Raw genomic sequence first — 19,508 nt, forward strand, 5'->3', positions numbered from 1 at the left:
ATATTATGTCATTAATTTTATCATTTAGTCATTTTCATTTTAGAAAACCCTAGAAATCCCGTTCAAGTATTCTTGCTTGACAAATGTCTCTTTTATCATATACTAAAAACATATAAGTTGTAGACGTGTGGATATGATTATTTATTGTGGTCATATTCAAGTTTTCAACCTATATGTTTTGTATATGATTGGTAGAATTGTCTACAAATGATGCTTGAATTGTCCGTTTGGTCAGTTTGGAAATACATAATATCTATGAAATCACATGCTTATGCTTTAGCATATTGATAAGTTTTGACAGTGATTCCCTTTATTCTCTGGGTGCATATTAAGACAAGGTGACATATTGTTAGCAGCTTAGTTAAGCTAACTAATAGTATGTTTATACCTTAGCCAGTTTGTGTACTTAGAGAACTATGGGGAAATACTGCCGAAATTTTATCAAAATGAAACTAAGCATGTTAGTGATTGATTCCTAGGGATTATGTATTTCTAAATGGGATAGGAACTACTACCAAATATAGGAATTTGAGATGATAAAAAACATATCACATTCATTATAAGTTGATATGAAGATTCATTGTTATGTGATTGAAGGGTTTAATTTGCGGAAGTACGAGAAAAATGTCAATAGATAAGAGTTTGATGCAAAAGTCAAGAGTAAGTAGTGAATACCATAAAGGAGTTTTGGAGTTCTTAGACTTTGCCTTTAACAATGCACTTGGAAAAGAAATGCTCCCATGTCCTTGCATTTGTTGCAATAATTGTCTTATGCAGAAGTGAGAAATCATGTATGACCATTTGTTGGACAATGGGATAGCTAGAAATTATGTGCGATGGTTGATGCATGGGAAATATGAGTTTTACGAACCTATAAATACTAGCAATAATGAGTCTGATATGCATGATGAGATGCAAGAAATGTTAAATGATGCATTTGGAATGTCAATGCCAAATGAAGAATTCGAAAGAAGTCCACATGTGCATGAGGAGTTTGAAAAACCAAATAAGGATGCAATCAAATTTTATAATTTGTTAAGAGAAGCAGGGCACAAACTATATCCAGGGTGTAAAAAATTCACAAAGTTGTCTTTCATCATAAGATTACTTCATATGAAGTGTCTTAATGGATGGAGCAATAAGTCCTTTACAATGTTGCTTGAATTGTTTAAGGGTGCACTTTCTGAGGGTGAGACATTGCCAAGCAACTATTATGAAGCAAAAAAAAATACTTCGTGACCTTGGCCTTCATTATCTCAAAATTGATGCATGCCCCTCAAATTGCATGTTGTATTCAAAAGAGTATGCAAATGCAAATGTGTGTGTTGTTTGTGGTGTCTTTAGATGGAAATCAAGTGATGATCATTCTATAGATGAGTTCACTAAGTCAGCAAAGAAAAAGAAAATTTTTGCTAAGGTTTTGCGTTATTTTCCCTTAAAACCAAGGCTTCAAGGGTTATATATGTCATTTAAGACAACTTCTCACATGAAATGGCATGTTGATGGTCGCATGGAAGGTGAGATGATGAGGTATCCAATGGACTCTTTGGCTTGGAAAAACTTCGATAACGTACACCCTTCATTTGCACTAGAACCTCGAAACGTTAGGCTCGGTTTAGCAAGTGATGGGTTCAATCCTTTTGGAAATATGTCAATTTCATACAACATATGGCTTGTGGTTCTTATTCCATATAACTTACCACCTTGGATGTGTATGAAACAAACATTCTTCATGTTGTCACTACTTATTCCTGGTCCAACTACACCTAGGAATGACATTGACATATACTTACAACCATTGATAGATGAGTTGAATGACTTATGAGAGGTTGGAGTTGAAACAGATGATGCTTCAACAAAACAAAATTTTTGTATGTGTGCAACTATATTATGGACCATCAATGATTTTCCTGCATATGCAAATCTTTCAGGTTGGAGTACTAAAGGGAAATTTGCTTGTCCTATTTGTAATAAGGATTGTTCTTCATATCGATTACAAAATGGACGGAAATTGTGTTACATAGGTCATCATCGATTTTTGTTGATTGATCATAGATTTCAACGTGATAAAAAGTCCTTTGATGGAAATGAAGAGCATAGAGCAGCACCTAAACAAATGTATGGGGAAGATGTTCTACATCAATTAGATGGAATGGAACATATTACTTTAGGGAAGACATCAAAAAATAAGATTTCATCAAAAAGAAAAGAGAACATGTTGAACTTGAGCACAATTGGAAGAAAAAAATATTTTTTTTTCAATTGCCATATTGGAAAACCCTCATTTTGCGTCACAATTTGGATGTAATGCATATTGAAAAGAATATATGTGATAGTATAGTTGACACCTTGTTGAGTATCAACGGAAAATCAAAGGATAACTTCAATAGTCATCTTGATTTGCTAGCTATGAGTATTAGAGATCAACTTCACCCCATACAAAGAGGGAATAGGGTTATATTGCTTGTTGCATGCTATTCACTAACTTCAATTGAAAAAAAGGAATTCTATAAATTTTTGAAAGAAGTAAAGGTTCCAAATGGTTATGCTTCTAACATCTCTCAGTGTGTACAAGTGAATGAAAGAAAGATATTTGGATTGAAGTCTCATGATTGTCATGTTCTCATGACTCCTTCCACTTGCAATTCGAGGAGTTCTATATAAGAATGTTTGTATTATTATAATTGAGCTATATAGTTTCTTCAAACTGTTGTGTTCTAAAGTATTAAAGACTGATTAATTACAGCACCTTGAGAATGACATAATAGTCACACTTTGCAAATTAGAAGAATATTTTCTCCATCGTTCTTTGATGTTATGGTGCATTTACCTATTCATCTTACAAGTGAGGCAAAGGTCGTTGGACCAGTGTAATATCGATGAATGTATCTTATCGAGCGTTATGTTCTCATTCAATTAATCTTATGTATATTAGGTTTCATATAGTTCATGAAACAAATCTATCATGTTGTGGAATGACAGGTATTTACGTACATTAAAGTCTTATGTCCATAATAAGTCATCCAAAAGGTTTTATTGCAAAGGGGTACATAGCAGAAGAATGTACAACATTTTGTTCAAGATATTTGCATGATGTTGAAACAAAACTTGACCGTGAAGAAAGAAATTATGTCATTGAAAATAACATAACAAATGGAGGGTTAACCATTTTCAAATGCATGAGACATGCAATAGAAAAGTCAACATCTCGTGTTCTTAGCACAGAAGAATGGTCCCAAGAACATTTATATGTGTTGACTAATCGTGAGGAAGTGATGTCATTTATTGAGTAAGACACTTATTTGAATAAAACTTTATACTAATTCTCATGCAAAAATTTAATTTTGGTCTTTGTGAGCATTATAATTATTTTTTTCTTTTTTATCAGAGAGCATAAGCAATCTATAAGGGTTAAGCCTCGTATTCATGCACGAGATGTAGATTTGATTCACACAAGAGAATTTATTAGTTGGTTTGAAGAACGTGTAAGTTCATTCACAACATAAATTGTTCTATTATATAATAGACATGTATGTATTAACATCTTATATTTGAATCTATAGATTATACAAATGCAATATGAAGATCCAATTTTTGAACATATACTATCATTGTCTCGTGGACCAAGTACATCGGTTACATGTTATAGAGGATACATCATTAATGGGTTCATATTTCACACAAGAGAATGAGAAAATGGAAAAAAAAAAAAAAAAACTCCAATAGTGGAGTTGTTGTGACCGCAGAGGTATCAAGATTTTCAAGTGCAAGAGATATGAACCCAATTCCTGGTCATGTTTGTTACTACGGTGTGTTAATTGATGTAATTGAGTTACATTACCTTAGTGGAAATAAAGTTATTTTATTCAAGTGTGACTGGTGGGATGTAATCAATAATGGAAAGGGGATAAAGAATTATGAATATGGGTTCACATGTTTGAATTTTGAATGTACCATATGCACAGATGAACCATTTGTGCTTGCATCTCAAGCAAAACAAGTCTTTTTTGTTCAAAATTCAAATGAGGAAAATTGGCACACCGTTATAGAGACACAAACTCGAGGGGTTTATGATATGAGTCAGAAAGTATCTACTAATGATCCAAAGCCATATCAACAACTTATAACACTTCATAGTCAACGTGATTTGCATGAGTTGGTTGAGAATGATTTAATCAATTGAGATAGAAATGATATTACAAGAGAAACTATCCAAACGGATGTTCTACTATCACAACAAGAAAACATTGCTGACAGAGATAAAGAATTTATTGATGATGATGATATAGATGATGTGTAGCTAATAATATTGGTAAGTACATAAATATATACTTAACATGTAACACCCCAAATTTTAATCTAAGGGCAAAATAGTAATTTATAAAGTAATTAAGTAATTAATTAAATTCATTAAGGGTGAAAGAGTCATTTTACAATTAAAAATCCTAGGTATAAATTAAACTTTTCCTCTTGTCTTCTTCATTCAGAAAACCCTATCAACAAAAAGTAGAGAATTGGATATTGTAGGGCTCAAAGGTTAGAGATTTAGAGTTGAAGTTCAGGTTTTTTCCAGGTAAGATTCTAACCCTAAATTAATATATTATATTTGTTAGTTAGTTCTGAACATGCTAATTATTCTATGAAAAAAAAATTATTTAGATTAGGGTTAGTTTATTTTATTTTTTCATTTGTTTTAATATCAAAATATTTGAAATTTAGGATTATTGGTGGTTTTATTGTTAGAAATTAGGAAATTTTAAGTTTTTGAAAAAAAAAATGACTCTGGAAGATTTCGATTTAGGCTAGGGTTAACCAATTTAAAACTTTTAGGTCAAAATATTGAAATTAGGAATATAGATTGTTCAATTGATGAAAATAGGGAAATTCGAAATTTCTTAGATGAATAGATCTAAGCAATGATTTTGTTAAAATAAATAAATAAATAAATGAGTAAATAAATATATTGTTATATGTAGCTTAAGGGATTAGAAAATATTAGGTTTAAAAAAAAAAAAAAAAGAACGCATGTGCACTAGAGATAGTTTTTTTTTATAAAAAAAAAAAAAGAAAAAAAAAAGAGGAAAGAAGAATGCGTGGTTGTGGAAGACGAAGAATGGTGAAAAGAAAAAAAAATATAGTAATATTAATAATAAAGGAAGATGTGTACGGATGGTGTTTGGTGGTTAATATATATATATATATATATATATATATTATGTTAGTAATAATGGAAAATTGTTGGGGATACAATTTATGTTTAGTGGAAAAAAAAACTGAAAGTGAGAGAATAGAAGTTATCAATATTATTATACTAATGATGAGTGTAAGTTAATAAGTAGCATAAAATTTAATTAGTAGAATAAATTGTAGTTTAATTAAATTATGTTGTTTCCTAAGAAATAAATTGAAAATAAAATTTAAGTTTTATATGAATTAGAAATTTATTAATTTTTCTAAAATTGGAATAGATTAAATTATCTTTCATAATTAAAAACATTAATTTGAATACCTAAAATTTTAGGATTGTCAAACCTATAATTTTAGATAAATAGTAATAGTTATTTATCTTATACTTTGTTAGGTGAAGAGTAGATTTTTCAGAATTATTTATCTCCCAAGTTTTTGAAGACTTCTTTTGAGGTAAGGGAAATTAATGCAGTTGTTTTTTTTTTTTAAAAAAAAAAAAAATTATATACATCATTTGGAAACGTTTTGAGTTATTATCTGTTTTATGCATAAATCAAATATGTTTTGCATGAAAAGTATGTTAGAACCTTACATTTTGTTTACAATAGAGAAATGTGGAGATATTATGATTTGCAAATTTGAATAATTGAAATAAGTGTTTGACTCTGGTTTGTTTGGCCCTTGTCAACTGGATATAATAGTTGACTTTTGACTTTTTGGCCCTTGTCAATGGGATATAATAGTTGACCTTTACATATCTTGGTGGGGAATGTAATTGATTTAGACCCCAACCTCTAGGGGTTTGGTTAAAGATTACTAGTACTAGTGATGTTTGGTTCCGTCCACCTTAAAGAAACAATTTGAGCCTAGCCACCTATTTGAAAAGTCCCGCCTAACTAGGCACCATTTGATGTTTGATGACTAGAGTAAATAAATGATTTGAATGTTTTGATTGAGTTTGATATGAAAATGTTTGAATTAGAAATGAAAGTGTACAGTTAAAAGTTTTGATGTATTGGCAAAATTGACTCAAAAGTTTATGAAAATAATTAGTTATAATATCTCCTATTTTGCAAGTGAACTTGAAATATTTGATCCATGGACTGCATTAATGTTCCTTATTGGGCTTTGAGCTCATTCCTATTTGTTGATTATTTTTTAGGTACCCTTAGTTCGGGCGAGGAGTGATGGCTAGGCCGGGGAATGGTCATCATTATGATTTTGCTTAAGATGTTATTTTTGGACATTGTTAGATTATAAGTTTATGTTCATTTGGATTATTTGGTTTTTGGAAGCTATTTAGTTATTGAACTTTAAAATTTTTTTTATGATAGTTTGAAGTTGAGATTTGGAGATTATGAAAATTTTTGTTAGCACTTGAATTGTTTAAGTTTGTAATCTATTTGGATAATGGATTTTGGTTGATGGATGCTTCATTTTAAAGTTAAGATTTGAAGATTTTAGAATTTTGTTCCACTACTCTGAACAGGTATTTGATAATTGGTAACTTCCAGTTACAAGATAATTGTTTGGGTCAGGTTACACTTTAAGCCTTTTGGTTTGAGGTGTGAAATGACCGTCACGCCCTTGGAGTGGGTCTTGGGGCGTGACATACCAGATATACAAATTGTAATTTATTTCATATTATTTATGTAACTTATTTTGTATTACTTTTTCTAATTTACTTTATTATGTAAGAAATGTCACATCGAAGAGGAAGAGTACAAATAGTATCTCTAGAATATGAGTTGGACAATTTACAACAACTGTTAGACATACAACCTACTGCAACTACTACTCCTAGTAGTTTTGGTGCTTCTGATTCTTCAGATTCTTCTGTTGTTGGTATCATTAAGAAGATTATGTTTAACTTTACATATGATAAATGTGTTTACATATGTTTAATTTCTTGAATGATAGGTTTTTAATGTTTAACTTTATACAAGATAAGTAAATTATGTTTCTTTTAATTTCATTATTACTCTTAATAGGTTCCTCCTCTAGCAAAAAGAGGACACGTGGCCCAACACGTAACTTAGTACAAAACCCAGGGAAAAAAAACTACACGATTCAATACTAGAGGGCAAGTTGTTTATGATGGAAAATGGGAAATATTATCAAGCTATATGGGAACATTGGTGTGATCTCAACACAATGTACCCATCCAAGTTCAAGATTGGAATCATGTTAGTGAAGATGTGAAGAAAATATTTGAGCCTTAGTATTGGTATATGCTAGTTACTATTCAATCTAAATTGTAATGTTATTGTTTAAAAATGATACCTCTTATTTATACATGACATTTTAATGCAATACATGAAAAATATGAACTAGAAGAAATATGTAAGAGCTATATTTTTCGATGTTGTGGAAATTTGTTTAGAAGCTATAGAAATAAAATGAAGGTCAAGTATTATAACCCTTATAAAACAGATGATGAGAGATTGTGCCATCGACCTCCACACTTATCGGATGATGATTGGAAGTGGCTCATCCACTTTTGGGGTACACCTAAGGCCAAGGTAAAGATAATGATATTTTCTTGATAGTGTATCTTATGATACTCATATTCATATAAAATGATATTTATTAGTTACATCTAACCTAATACTTCATGTATATAACTTTTATTATGTTTCTATTACCTATATAGATGACTTGCTATTTTTTAATTGATGTAGGATGTCTCAGGAAAAAAAAAAAAAAAACAAGGCAAATAGGGCAAAGCAAGTGATAAAGCATACATCGGATAAAAAAGTTATGCTCAAATTCGATATGAATAGGTTGGAAATTTATTATTAATATGATTTGTTTGTACATAAATAATTCATCATAAATAACTCAATTGTTTTACTTCTAAGAGTAGGCACAAAAGAAGGAGGATCGAAGTGAGCCTAATAGAATTGAGATGTTTGCCCTGACACAAAAAAAAAAAAAAAGATGAGACGCCTATTGATGATAGTTCTAAGAAAATTATGGTAATGAAGTAAATAAATTTTATATACTTTTATTTCAATCATAGCCACATACTAAAATTATTTTAAAAGTCTAACTATTATATTTGTTTTTTATAATTTCAGGATCAATTTCAACAATTACTATCCCAACCTGAGGGGACATCTTCTTCTGTTTCTACATCATCTGGAGCATCTACATCTGTATCATCTACATCTATAGCACCTACATCTGTAAATGAGAAATATACTTAAGTCATGGGTCCAGTGAGGCATGGTCGTGTTCAAGGGTATGGATTTGGTCCTACTCTTACCTCAGTCTTTGGTTCTACTAGTAGAAGGCGATCATGAGCTATTCTTTCAACACAACTTGAAAATGCCCAAGAGATGCTATAGCTACAAAACAAAAGTTTACAACTGCAACTGAAGAACTCTCAAATGTGAAAGAGGAACTCTCACATGTGAAAGAAACATTTGAAGAAAGGTTGATAGAAGTTCAAATGAAGACATGAGAAGAAGTGAAAAAAAGAATTTGAAGAAAAAATGATGGAAATGCAAAGAAAAATGCAAGTACAAATTCAAGAACAGATTATGCAAATGATGCAATAATTTCAACAAAAACAGTAGAAATTTGAAGATTATGCTACATCTTTATATGATAGATTCTCTTAACTTTTTTGAAGATTATGCTACTTATTTATATTATAGATTTTCCTAACTTTTTTTTTGCTTTCTATGACTATTATGTGATGTTTGGTTGGTTGATTTGATATATTATGTTAGAATGTGAAACTAAATTTGAATCTTTTTTGTTCTTTGTTTGTTTGTTTGTTTGTTTTTTTTGTTATATTATGTTTTTGTTATTTAATGACTTATATTGATATATAAGTTTTTGACTAGCTTGGGATAATTGATTGTAATATATTGTACTATATTGAAATTTTGAAATTGTTTTAATTGCTTAATTGCATATATAGGTCTAAAATGAGTTTAATCAGGTTTGGAAAATCTAAATTTATAAAAGACCAATGTCTAAATATAACAAATTTTAGTCACGACCATTAAAAAATTGTGACTATAAGTCTACTTTTAGTCCCAATCAATAATGAAACGTCACCAAAATTTAGAGATAGGGAAGACATCCTGTGATTAATTTTAGTCACGATCATTAATAGTCGTGACCATAAGTGTATATTTTGTCATAATAGACCTAACAATTAGTCACAGTCACGTAATTATCTATGACCATAGACCCACATTTAGTCACGATTAATAAAATGACCCATGACCATAAGAGACATTTAGTCACGGTTAGGGGATGACCATGACCATAAGATACATTTAGTCACGGTTAGGACATTGACCGTGACTATAAGATTACATTTAGTCACAGTTATTTAATTAACCATGACTATAAACATGCATTTAGTCATGATTAAGAAATGGACCATGACCATAAGTTTACATTAATCCATAAGTTGAGATTTAGTCACGGTAACTTACTTGACCATGACCATAAGCTTACATATAATCACGATTTATTACCTGACCGTGACTAAATCAACTAAAAAATAACAAAGTATTCTTAACTTTTGGTCACAATTTTCGTATGACTGTCACAAAAAAATAAATCATATGGTCACGATCACTTAGGAAACCGTGACCAATACCTTTAGCTACACCTCGTGTTATGATGCTCAATCACGATTTCATAAGATCATGACAATAGGTTTTGGTGACAAATATATAAGATTTGGTGACAGTTGGTGACCATCACCTAAAGTCCTATTTCTTGTAGTTAAATATTTTTTTAGAAATTTATTCTTAATATTGTCATCTCCCACAAAAGGAAAAATGAAATAATTTCCATATCATGTTGGAGTTGGTTTGGAATGCTGGAATTAACAATGAAAAATTAATTTTATTTTTTTATTTATTAATGTAATGTAAATGAATAGTTTTTTAAAATTTTAAATAGGAATGAAAATTTTTATAATTATAAAAATGATCAAATCTTATATTTTGATTTTTTTTTTAATTCTTTTACATGGTATTATGGTTAATATTTCATCTTGTTCTATTCATATTTTTTCTATTCTTAAAATATGTTTTTTGGTTTTTGTATTTACCTTTTCTTATTGTTATTATATGCATTGACCAAAATTTAGAATTTCCCTTTCAAGGTTAGAAAATTTCTATAAAATTATTTTATTACATAAATGTTTTTCAATTCTTCCATAAATTTTTTTTTTTTTTTTTTTTGAAGAAGAATATGTTTTATAATTTTCTTTTTATTTTCTATGAAATTTCCTTTAATTGAACTATTTGTTTATTTTCTAAGAATATTATAGTATGTTGTGATGAAGATATTGGTTGGTCTTATTTGAAAAATAATTTTTGAGAAAATTATTCTCAATATTGCCATCTCATGCAAAAGGATTCTAAAAATATGTTTCATTTTTGCCTTCTTTTCTTATTGTTTTTATATGCATTGACCAAACTTTGGAGTAATTTGAAATTAATGATGAAATTTTCCTTTCAAGGTTAGGAAATTTCTATAAAATCCTTTTATTACAAGAAATTTTCCAATTCCTTCCCTAAAACTCTTCATTTTCTTCATTTTTCTTTTTTCAGAAAAAAGATGTTTGATACTTTATTGATCTAAAGAATATTAAAAGTAAAAAAATTTAAAATATTAAATATATTTTCCTTTGATGTTTTAAATTTTTTTTATTTTTATTTGAACATATTTTTCATATCCAAAATTTTTATTAATTATTTTAATTAGAAAAAGGAAATATCAATTGGAGTTATGACTGAAAAATCAATAATTTTTATGAAAAGTTCTTTAATTATTTCTTATACTATTTTTACTCTTAACATGTTTTAATAATGAATTATGTTTTTTCTCTTGTATATACAATTTTCATGCTTGTTATAATATCATGTCCGATCATATTAGTAGTTGAAAACATTTTTATATTTTGTTACTAAAATTTTATTTTATATAATTGAGATGAAATTTAATGGACATTGTTATTTCACAAAATGAACATTAAAAAAATATTTAAATTAAGAAAATCATTCCAAGAAATATATATATATATATATATAAAGAATTAAATGTTAAAAATGATTTTTAAAAGCATAATGAATTATAAAAAATAAATTTAAAAAATGCAGATTTTAAGTGGAAGATTAGTATTTTCTAAAATTTTAGATTTATATTTTGATTTTGTACTTTTGATTTATTTTTTATTTTCTTGAATTGTTTTTATTTGAGTTCAAATGTGACTACTTTGTTATGAGATTCATTAAATATATAATTGTAGATTTTATAGTTATTGCATTAAAGGTTTTACTCATTTAATGAATTGTACGTAGTTTCATACTTCCAATTATTGGATATTCTCATTTGATTTCAGTTTGATGATAAAAAAAAACATATTCCTAAGTAGAATTTGATGAAATTAGAGGAGAATTAACTACTTTTGTATTATAACTAATCATGAATCATGTTGATGTATCATGATCATGCATGGTAAGTCCCTTAGTTGTTATATGAATTTTTCATTGCTATTGTATAGCATTACTTATTCTTTACAAACTATTTTTATATCAAAATGCGAAAAAGAAAAAAGAAAACATTAGTACTTAGATTTGTTTATTTTTTTTATAACATTAATTAATTTTTATTTTCAATAAGAACTCTAAAACTCATTAAACTATGAAATGCAGGTACATACTCTTGGAAGGACAGTATGAAGAATAAAAAGAAAGGAGAAAGAGACAACAAGATTTTGGGTTTTTAGATGTGACTCTTATGCTATACATTATAGGACATAAACGTTAATTTATTTGGTATTGAGAATTTTGGGTTTTTAGATGCAACTCTTGTGTCATTTTATGGTTAGCCGAGTTTTATGTATATGAATTGCAGGTATACCTGAATATTGGGATGCTTAACATTTTTAAATCATGTTTTAATGTGCATTCACTTTTCTTTCTTAGTTTTGGTGGGTTTGATGTACTATTGTTTTGTGAACATTTGATATGCAAGTATTACTGGAGTATTACAGGATAATCCATAAGCATTACAAAAATATAAGTTAAATGTGATATGATTATTATATTCATGGACAAAATATGCATAGGTTGATCTTATTTATTAATAAGCATTACAAAAATCTACAGGCTAATCAACCAAAAACAATCATATCTTCCATAATCATTTACAATGATCTGACACCATAACTCAAAGGTGATGCATTTAATATAACACCTTATATATCTCACACAACTCTATATCAAATTAAGCATCACTAAAAACATATGGTATCGCTTCAAAATGTGTCACCATTTATCTACTTTGGTGTTGCTTCCAATTGGTACCCTCTATGGTGTTAGTGGATAAGGTGACACTATGATGTAGCGACACCCTATGTTTATAGTGACTCATTATAAATGTCACCATATATTTTTTTCCTTGTAGTGTGGGCTAGAGTTAGTCGTAGCCCTTTCCATAGAATGGCTAGTCATAAACAATGACTCATAGCTTATCATGAATCAAATGTAGAAGGAATACAAGGCAAAAGATGAGAGGATGGGGCACTACCACAAAATGGTAAAGCATGTACTTACCAAACTCAAGAAGTGGTGCATCATCTGGTTACCCAAAGAAAATAACTCTTGGGTAGACGCATTGGTTGGAGTCGCGGTAGCAATACCCATTCTCTAAACAATATTTCTCCATGTGTATTACCAAGCCAATCCATCTTGTCCCCTTAAGGAGAAAAGTAGTCAGGCCGAATATTGGATGGACCCATAGTGGAATATTTATTGCATGACAAGCTACCCAAAGATGGACATTCGGTATATCAGATGCGCATCATTTCATCTTCGTACAACATCATTCAAGAAGAGTTGTACCGAAAGTCATTTGGAGACCCTTATCTGAAGTGTTTAGGGCCCAACAAAGCCTAGTATGTTTTGTCAAAACTACATGACAATGTGTGCGGGAACCATCCGAGGGCAAATGTTAACCTATCGAGCCCATTCCCAAGGGTACTACTGGCCAATAATGCAAAAAAAAAAAAAATGTAGAATTGTTAGTGTGAGGATATGATAGATCCTAAAGGTATGCCTAGATACCTCGTCTCTCGTCAGAGAACTTGACTGCACTAAGCAACCTTTGGTCATTTGCTTAGTGGGGAATTGACATTTTAAGGCCACTCCCAATGGCACTTGCATAAAGAAAGTTACTTCTTGTTGTAATGAATTATTTAGAAAATAGGTTGAAGCTGAAGCATATTCTAACATAAAAGATAGAGATGTAAAATTCATCTGGAAGAACATTGTTTGTTGATTCAGGATTCCATAAGCAATAGTGTCTGATAATAGACCCAATTCAATAGTGTGGTTAACAAGGATTTTTTCAAAGAATTGGGAATAAAAAGTCTTTATTCTAGTCCAAGGTACCCTTAGTCCAATGGTTAAGTGGAGGTAACCAAAAAGTCACTAATAGACACCCTAAAGAAATGGTTATCTAGAGCAAAAGGAAAATGGGTTGAAGTTGATGAACTAAGAGAGGTTGCCTTGATTCGGGTAGAGATGTACAGGTAGTGAGCTCGCCTATTACAACAAGAAAGCAAGACCTCGGATTTTAAGACCTAATGACATGGTTTTATGGCATGTATTAAAAAATATGGTTGATCTAGGGGCAAGAAAGCTTTAGGCCCAATAAGAAGGTCCATATGTGGTGAAGAATTCAATTAGAGTGGGTCATATTATTTAAGAAGTTTAAGTAGGGAACTCATTCCTCAACTTAGGAATATTTCTAATATAAAAAAATACTACCAATAAATAAAGAGGTGATTTCTCGAAATTGGAAAGTAAATAGTGATAACAATATGTACATATCTTGCATTTTTAGCAACAACAAAGCCATTGGCCAAAGGTGTTAAGGAAGCCCAAAAAGGCGAAAGGGCCTAAAACGAAAAAGCCAACCAAAGAGTTTTAGGTTAAAGGCATTAAAAGCCCCAACATTAAAACTAGTTGAGGAAAACAAAACTCTCGGATAAAAAAGCAAAATGCCAACAATATTTTCAATAAAGTGACCTTCAAAAGAAAAAAAACATAACATCGTATTAAAAAACAAAAAATAAAGGTGCATAAAATGCACCACAAGAAAAACATAAAAATTATATAAGAAAACAAATGAGTAGTCAAACAACAATTACATCAATCGAGGTCTTCTTGGCCCCACAATCAACAAGATTTGCCATGCCCTCCATCTCACCCACAGTCGAGGCAACTTCCTGATGTTCGGGCATTGATTCATTTTCCACTTCAATATTTAAAGTGATCGCTTGGTCACCGAGAACATCTATGCCAACTATGATGACCGTCTAAAAAACATTCGGATTCGAAAAGACTTTCTCTTAATCAAATTCCTTACTCTTTGTTACAAAGTTCTCGTTAGTGTTGAAGTCCATAAGGATTTTGTGTTTTTGCTTACAACATCGATAAACATATTTGTACATCTCATTCACCTACTTAGTAAAATCTATGGTCAACTTTTGTTTTTGGTTAAGTGCGGTAACTTTCCTCTACTCCAACTCAATCTAGGCTTAGGCCAACTCTTCAAGGCTCTTTTTGTTGGGTGGTGAAAAGTTTTTCGCATTTTGCTTTTAGATTTTCACACTTTGTGTGGAGGGTGCATACATATGCTTGAAAAGCCTTGTTTTCCTTATCAACTTTGATCTTCTCTTGGCAGATTGACTCTAATGCAGCTTCCAATGCCTGTTGTTTTTCCTTGACTTAACTACATAAATTCTTAACTTATTCATCACCTCCAATTTTTCAGTAAGGAGAAGTTGACACCAATTCAAACCATGTATCATAGCAGTACCCTACATTTAATTTTATTTTATTTTTTGATAAAATGATATGATAACGTTAGTAAAAAGACAAATTAGAAACTCAAAGCAAATAATTACCATCTCAGTGATCTAGTCACCATCTAGACTGTTAATTGTCGTGATTGATTAAGACATGCACATCGGAGTGCCTATGGGGACGTTGGCGAAGAAATTCAATTCTAGATGCCCGAGAACCTCCACTTCAACTCGCTTAGTCCGAGGAAATAGCGCCTTAACATAAAAAAGTGAACCATTTGGGCCAGTGAAAAAAGAAAATTGATTTAGAATCCTGTCCACCTTCTTTGAAGATAAATCCCTATTAGGTGAGAGCTCCGGAGATGCATAGGGGCAAACTCTAGGCACCATAACTTTGCATTGGGTTGCTTGAAGAGGATTATGGACCCGCATTTTTCATGTGCACCCCACTCAATCGGCGATACTCGCTTTTATTTGTGAAAAATTAATTTTGGAACAGTCGAAGTCGCCACTTATTTTATTTTATTTTAAAGGGAAAATAAAACAAGAAATAAAACCCTAAAAAAAATAACTCCATAGTTTTTGGAAAATCGTGTCTTTTGAAAAAACCCGAGTCTAGGTCCAGGGATCAGGTTACCTATTGAGAAAGTACCTTTACGAGGTAGCACCCCTCTAAGCCCTACAAAGGTCTCTACTGACTAAGTTGAGGGAAATGTGGCAATTAATTAATTAATTGAGGATACCTAGGTTGACTAAGGTGATTTCAAAAAATAGCATGCCAAACAAGATCAAATCACAACGAAGGAGAGTTAAGATGTGTACCCGAACCGCTTCTCAAACGCTATCATAAAACATTAGAGTTAGTATAGATATATAACACATGACATGTATTTAATCATAGCAAATCAAGTACACATCTAAGCACCTAAAGATCATATCAAACATAAATAAGGCTCACGACAACATGCATGTTCATGGAATTCTGAAAAGTAATGATAGAGAGTGTACCTGGATAGCATGCATAATTCATAAGATTCCTCCAAAAATGTTAGAATGGTTAGGACAAGTATATATCAAATAACATCTTTATTATGTCTAATATACAGTGCCAAAGCCAAAATTAAGCTAAGATAAATCAAATGACTCCGAAAATAATAACAATTTCAAGTAAAGTATAAAACCATTAGCATACAGTTAGAAAATGAATCATCACAAAACAATTTCTAAAAAAATTGGATTAGAGTGGAATTTAATTATGAAAAATTTCAGGAAATGACTCCTACACATCTAGATCAACATACCAAAATCCAAGCACTCATTCAAAGGACAAATTGTGGCAAAGACACCTAAATGTTCTACAAAGTCCAAATTAGATAAGAAAAAGTGACATGCATAAACGAATTTTTTAAAAATAATAAATGATCACATAAATTCATACAAAAAATCACATATATATTTCAAGGTGTCTATATCATAAGAAAAATAAATTCAGGGTCGGGTAATACTCAAAACTATTTTTAAAACACTCCAACTAATCAGATGTCTAGAATCTAGCATGCACAGTAGGTATGACTTTGAAAAATCATATCTCCCTCAAAAAGGCATATTTTTTTAATATTTTATTCATCTAAGATCAATATTCAGAAGCCTAGAATTGAAAAAAAATATTGAACAAAATTTTAAAAGTTTTATGGTATTTTAATTTTTCAAAAAGATCTTGGGTGTCCAGAACTGGGTGAAAACGGAGCCCCCCTAAACACTCATTTACATCTTCTATTCTAAAGTGGTGCCTAATGGTCTAGGTGTGTCTAATGGGCATAGGGTGTACTAATTGGGCCTAAGGTGGTACATAATGGGTCAGGTGTGTCTAATGAGCCTAGGGTTCCTAAGTGGGCCTAAGGTGGTGCCGAATGGGCCAAGTGTATTTAAATGGGCCTAGGGTGGTGCCTAAATGGGCCTAGAGTGCCTAATAGGCCTAAGGTTGTGCCTAAGTGGGCCTAGAGTGCCTAGTGGGCTTAGAGTGCCTAATGGGCCTAAGGTGCCTAAATGGGCCTAAAGTGATTAATAGGCTTAAGGTGGTGCCTCAGTGGGCTTAGAGTGCCTAATGGACCTAAGGTGCCTAAATGGGCTTAAAGTGGTTCCTAATGGGTCAAGTGTGCCTAAGTGGGCTTAAGTTTAAATTAGGGCTACCAAGAGTCACAATGGGGTTAGATAAATCCCTCGGCCAAAGTCTTCAAGGTGGCTTAGAAACGATAGGCTACACGAGTAGTAATGGGTCACTAGGGAATTGCTGTAAAGTATCGTATAAATACCTAATAGGACATGTGCTAGGAGGACAAAATAGAGGGTCTACAAGGATATGGTGCACCAATTCCCTAAGGTGTAGGAGAAGTTGAGATGGTAGGAAGAGTAGCAGTGGGAGGTGTAGCAAAAGATGATGAAGTCTTATTCTTCTTCCTCTTACCTACTCAGGTTTTGTAGGTAGCAACCAAGTTGGGTTTCTCATCCTCCATTTCTTCCAAATCTTCAAAAATAACAAGGGTAGGACGATTGGGATAAAGGGTAGGACGATTCGGATCAAAAGAATAGTTGGTGCGGGCCCTTTCAATCTACTCAGAAGAATGAGATGATGAATCTGTCCTAGACTTAGATGTGGTGGGTTGATGATGAGATCTGAATTTTAGTGCCCAAAAAGTTTAGTTGGCTCCTTTGCTAGCTCGAGTATAGTGCAAAGTACCTTTACTCATTTTTTTTCTCTATCGGTAAGCAAAGCAACCCTTGCCTCAAGATCTACTATGTGGGCAACCTCATAGTAATGAAGATCTTTTAGAAAGATGTGCACGTCAAGTACCAGTTGGTTCAAAGCCATGCAAGGGAGAAACTTGCGTTATAAATGGGTAGGCTCAAGTGGTAACAATTCTCATATTCAGTTCGAAAAGTAGGAAGGTGTACTATCGTTGAGCCATGTCAATAGTGTACAAGCAGTTAAGTCGTTCCCACAAGGCTTTAACTATCCAGATGGTCCCAACCTTACTCAATTGCATGAAAGAAAGCGCCTGCACAAGAAATTGAAAAAAGGAATTCAAAGAAGAACTCATCACAACGATAATATGCTTAGAAGATCCATAGTATGGTTCAAAGCATAATGCCCTTGAGAGTATTCGTTGAGGACTCCCAATTTTTAGGCATGATGACGTGCTCGAGAAACCAATCTTTGTCGGAGTTTGACAAACTTGTCACCATCTATCTGTGAGCTGAGATAAAAATAAAAAATAAAAAATTCTCCACTTGTTTCGCTTCATATATAGATAAACAAAATCTTTAACAAAGAAAGCTCTAGGTTGAAAAGATGGTTTAGAAGACTACACCTCATCAGACTGTGAATAGTGTTTGGATGGATGTGAGTAGGAAGAATTTGGGAAAAGTCAAGAAACTGCCTCACTAAAGATTGCAATGGAGTCTAAGCCTAATGTTAAACTAATCTAAGGAGAAACACATCGAGTGTAAGGGGCAGTCGCTCATTGGCTGAGGGTCTTTCTTCCGAGTTAGAATAACATAGACATTATCTAGGATTAGAAATGAATATCAAAATTCATCAACAAAAAAATTATCCACTATGTTGTTGCATAATTTGAGCAGGTAGTCTCGTTTAGCTACCACAAGTTAGATGAAGTAGATGACCAATAGTGCCGTCTAAGTTCATTAAGATGCAAAGGACTATAATCCCTATACAAAGGTTGTTTAGATGGTTTGTCCGAACACGACCCTCCGATGCTAAAGTCAATAAGTGGCTTAAGCAAGTCAAAGTCTTTTTCAGAAAGAGTTTTTTTTTTTTTTTCATTTGTAGAGTCCACATGATTATTTATACATTTTGCAGTGCAATATCTTTCTAGGTGTCTTAATACACCTCAATTGCACTTGATTGTGCGATCTTATGGCATTGATTGCTGATGGATAACGACTGTCTTGCCATAATGAGACATTGAGAATGAAATGTTCCCTATAATGGTTGTAATTAATATGGAGCATGCAAGGCACACAAGTTTCGCATTAATAGGTATGTAAATGCATAATAGACAGTCATGCCTTAGCCATGTTGTATCCGTGTAGAATTTATCCCTCTGACCTACTTTGAGATGGATTAGTCACTTGGCCTTAAGGCTGTAGGGCCATCCGACTAAGGGTGGTTTCCTAGACAGCACTTCTAGCCAAACAGACATGAGAGAGTTATGGACTTTAGGATGGCCTTGAATAGAGGTTCCCACAATGCCCCCCAAGTCTTTCAGTTAAGCCTAGGTAGACGTTAGACAACTAAATGTAGGAGTTGTGGATTTTAATGATTTTGAAATCATGGTGCCCAAAATCCATGTGTCATATGCTCATTCGTCGAGAGATCACATCAATCAAGGCATGGTGTTAAGTAGCGCACCCCTTCGGATACCGTGATTTTTTGCAACCATACCCTATATAG

The sequence above is a fragment of the Vitis riparia genome, chromosome 7 (genome assembly GCF_004353265.1).
Source record: "Vitis riparia cultivar Riparia Gloire de Montpellier isolate 1030 chromosome 7, EGFV_Vit.rip_1.0, whole genome shotgun sequence".
NCBI classification, from domain to species: Eukaryota; Viridiplantae; Streptophyta; class Magnoliopsida; order Vitales; family Vitaceae; genus Vitis; species Vitis riparia.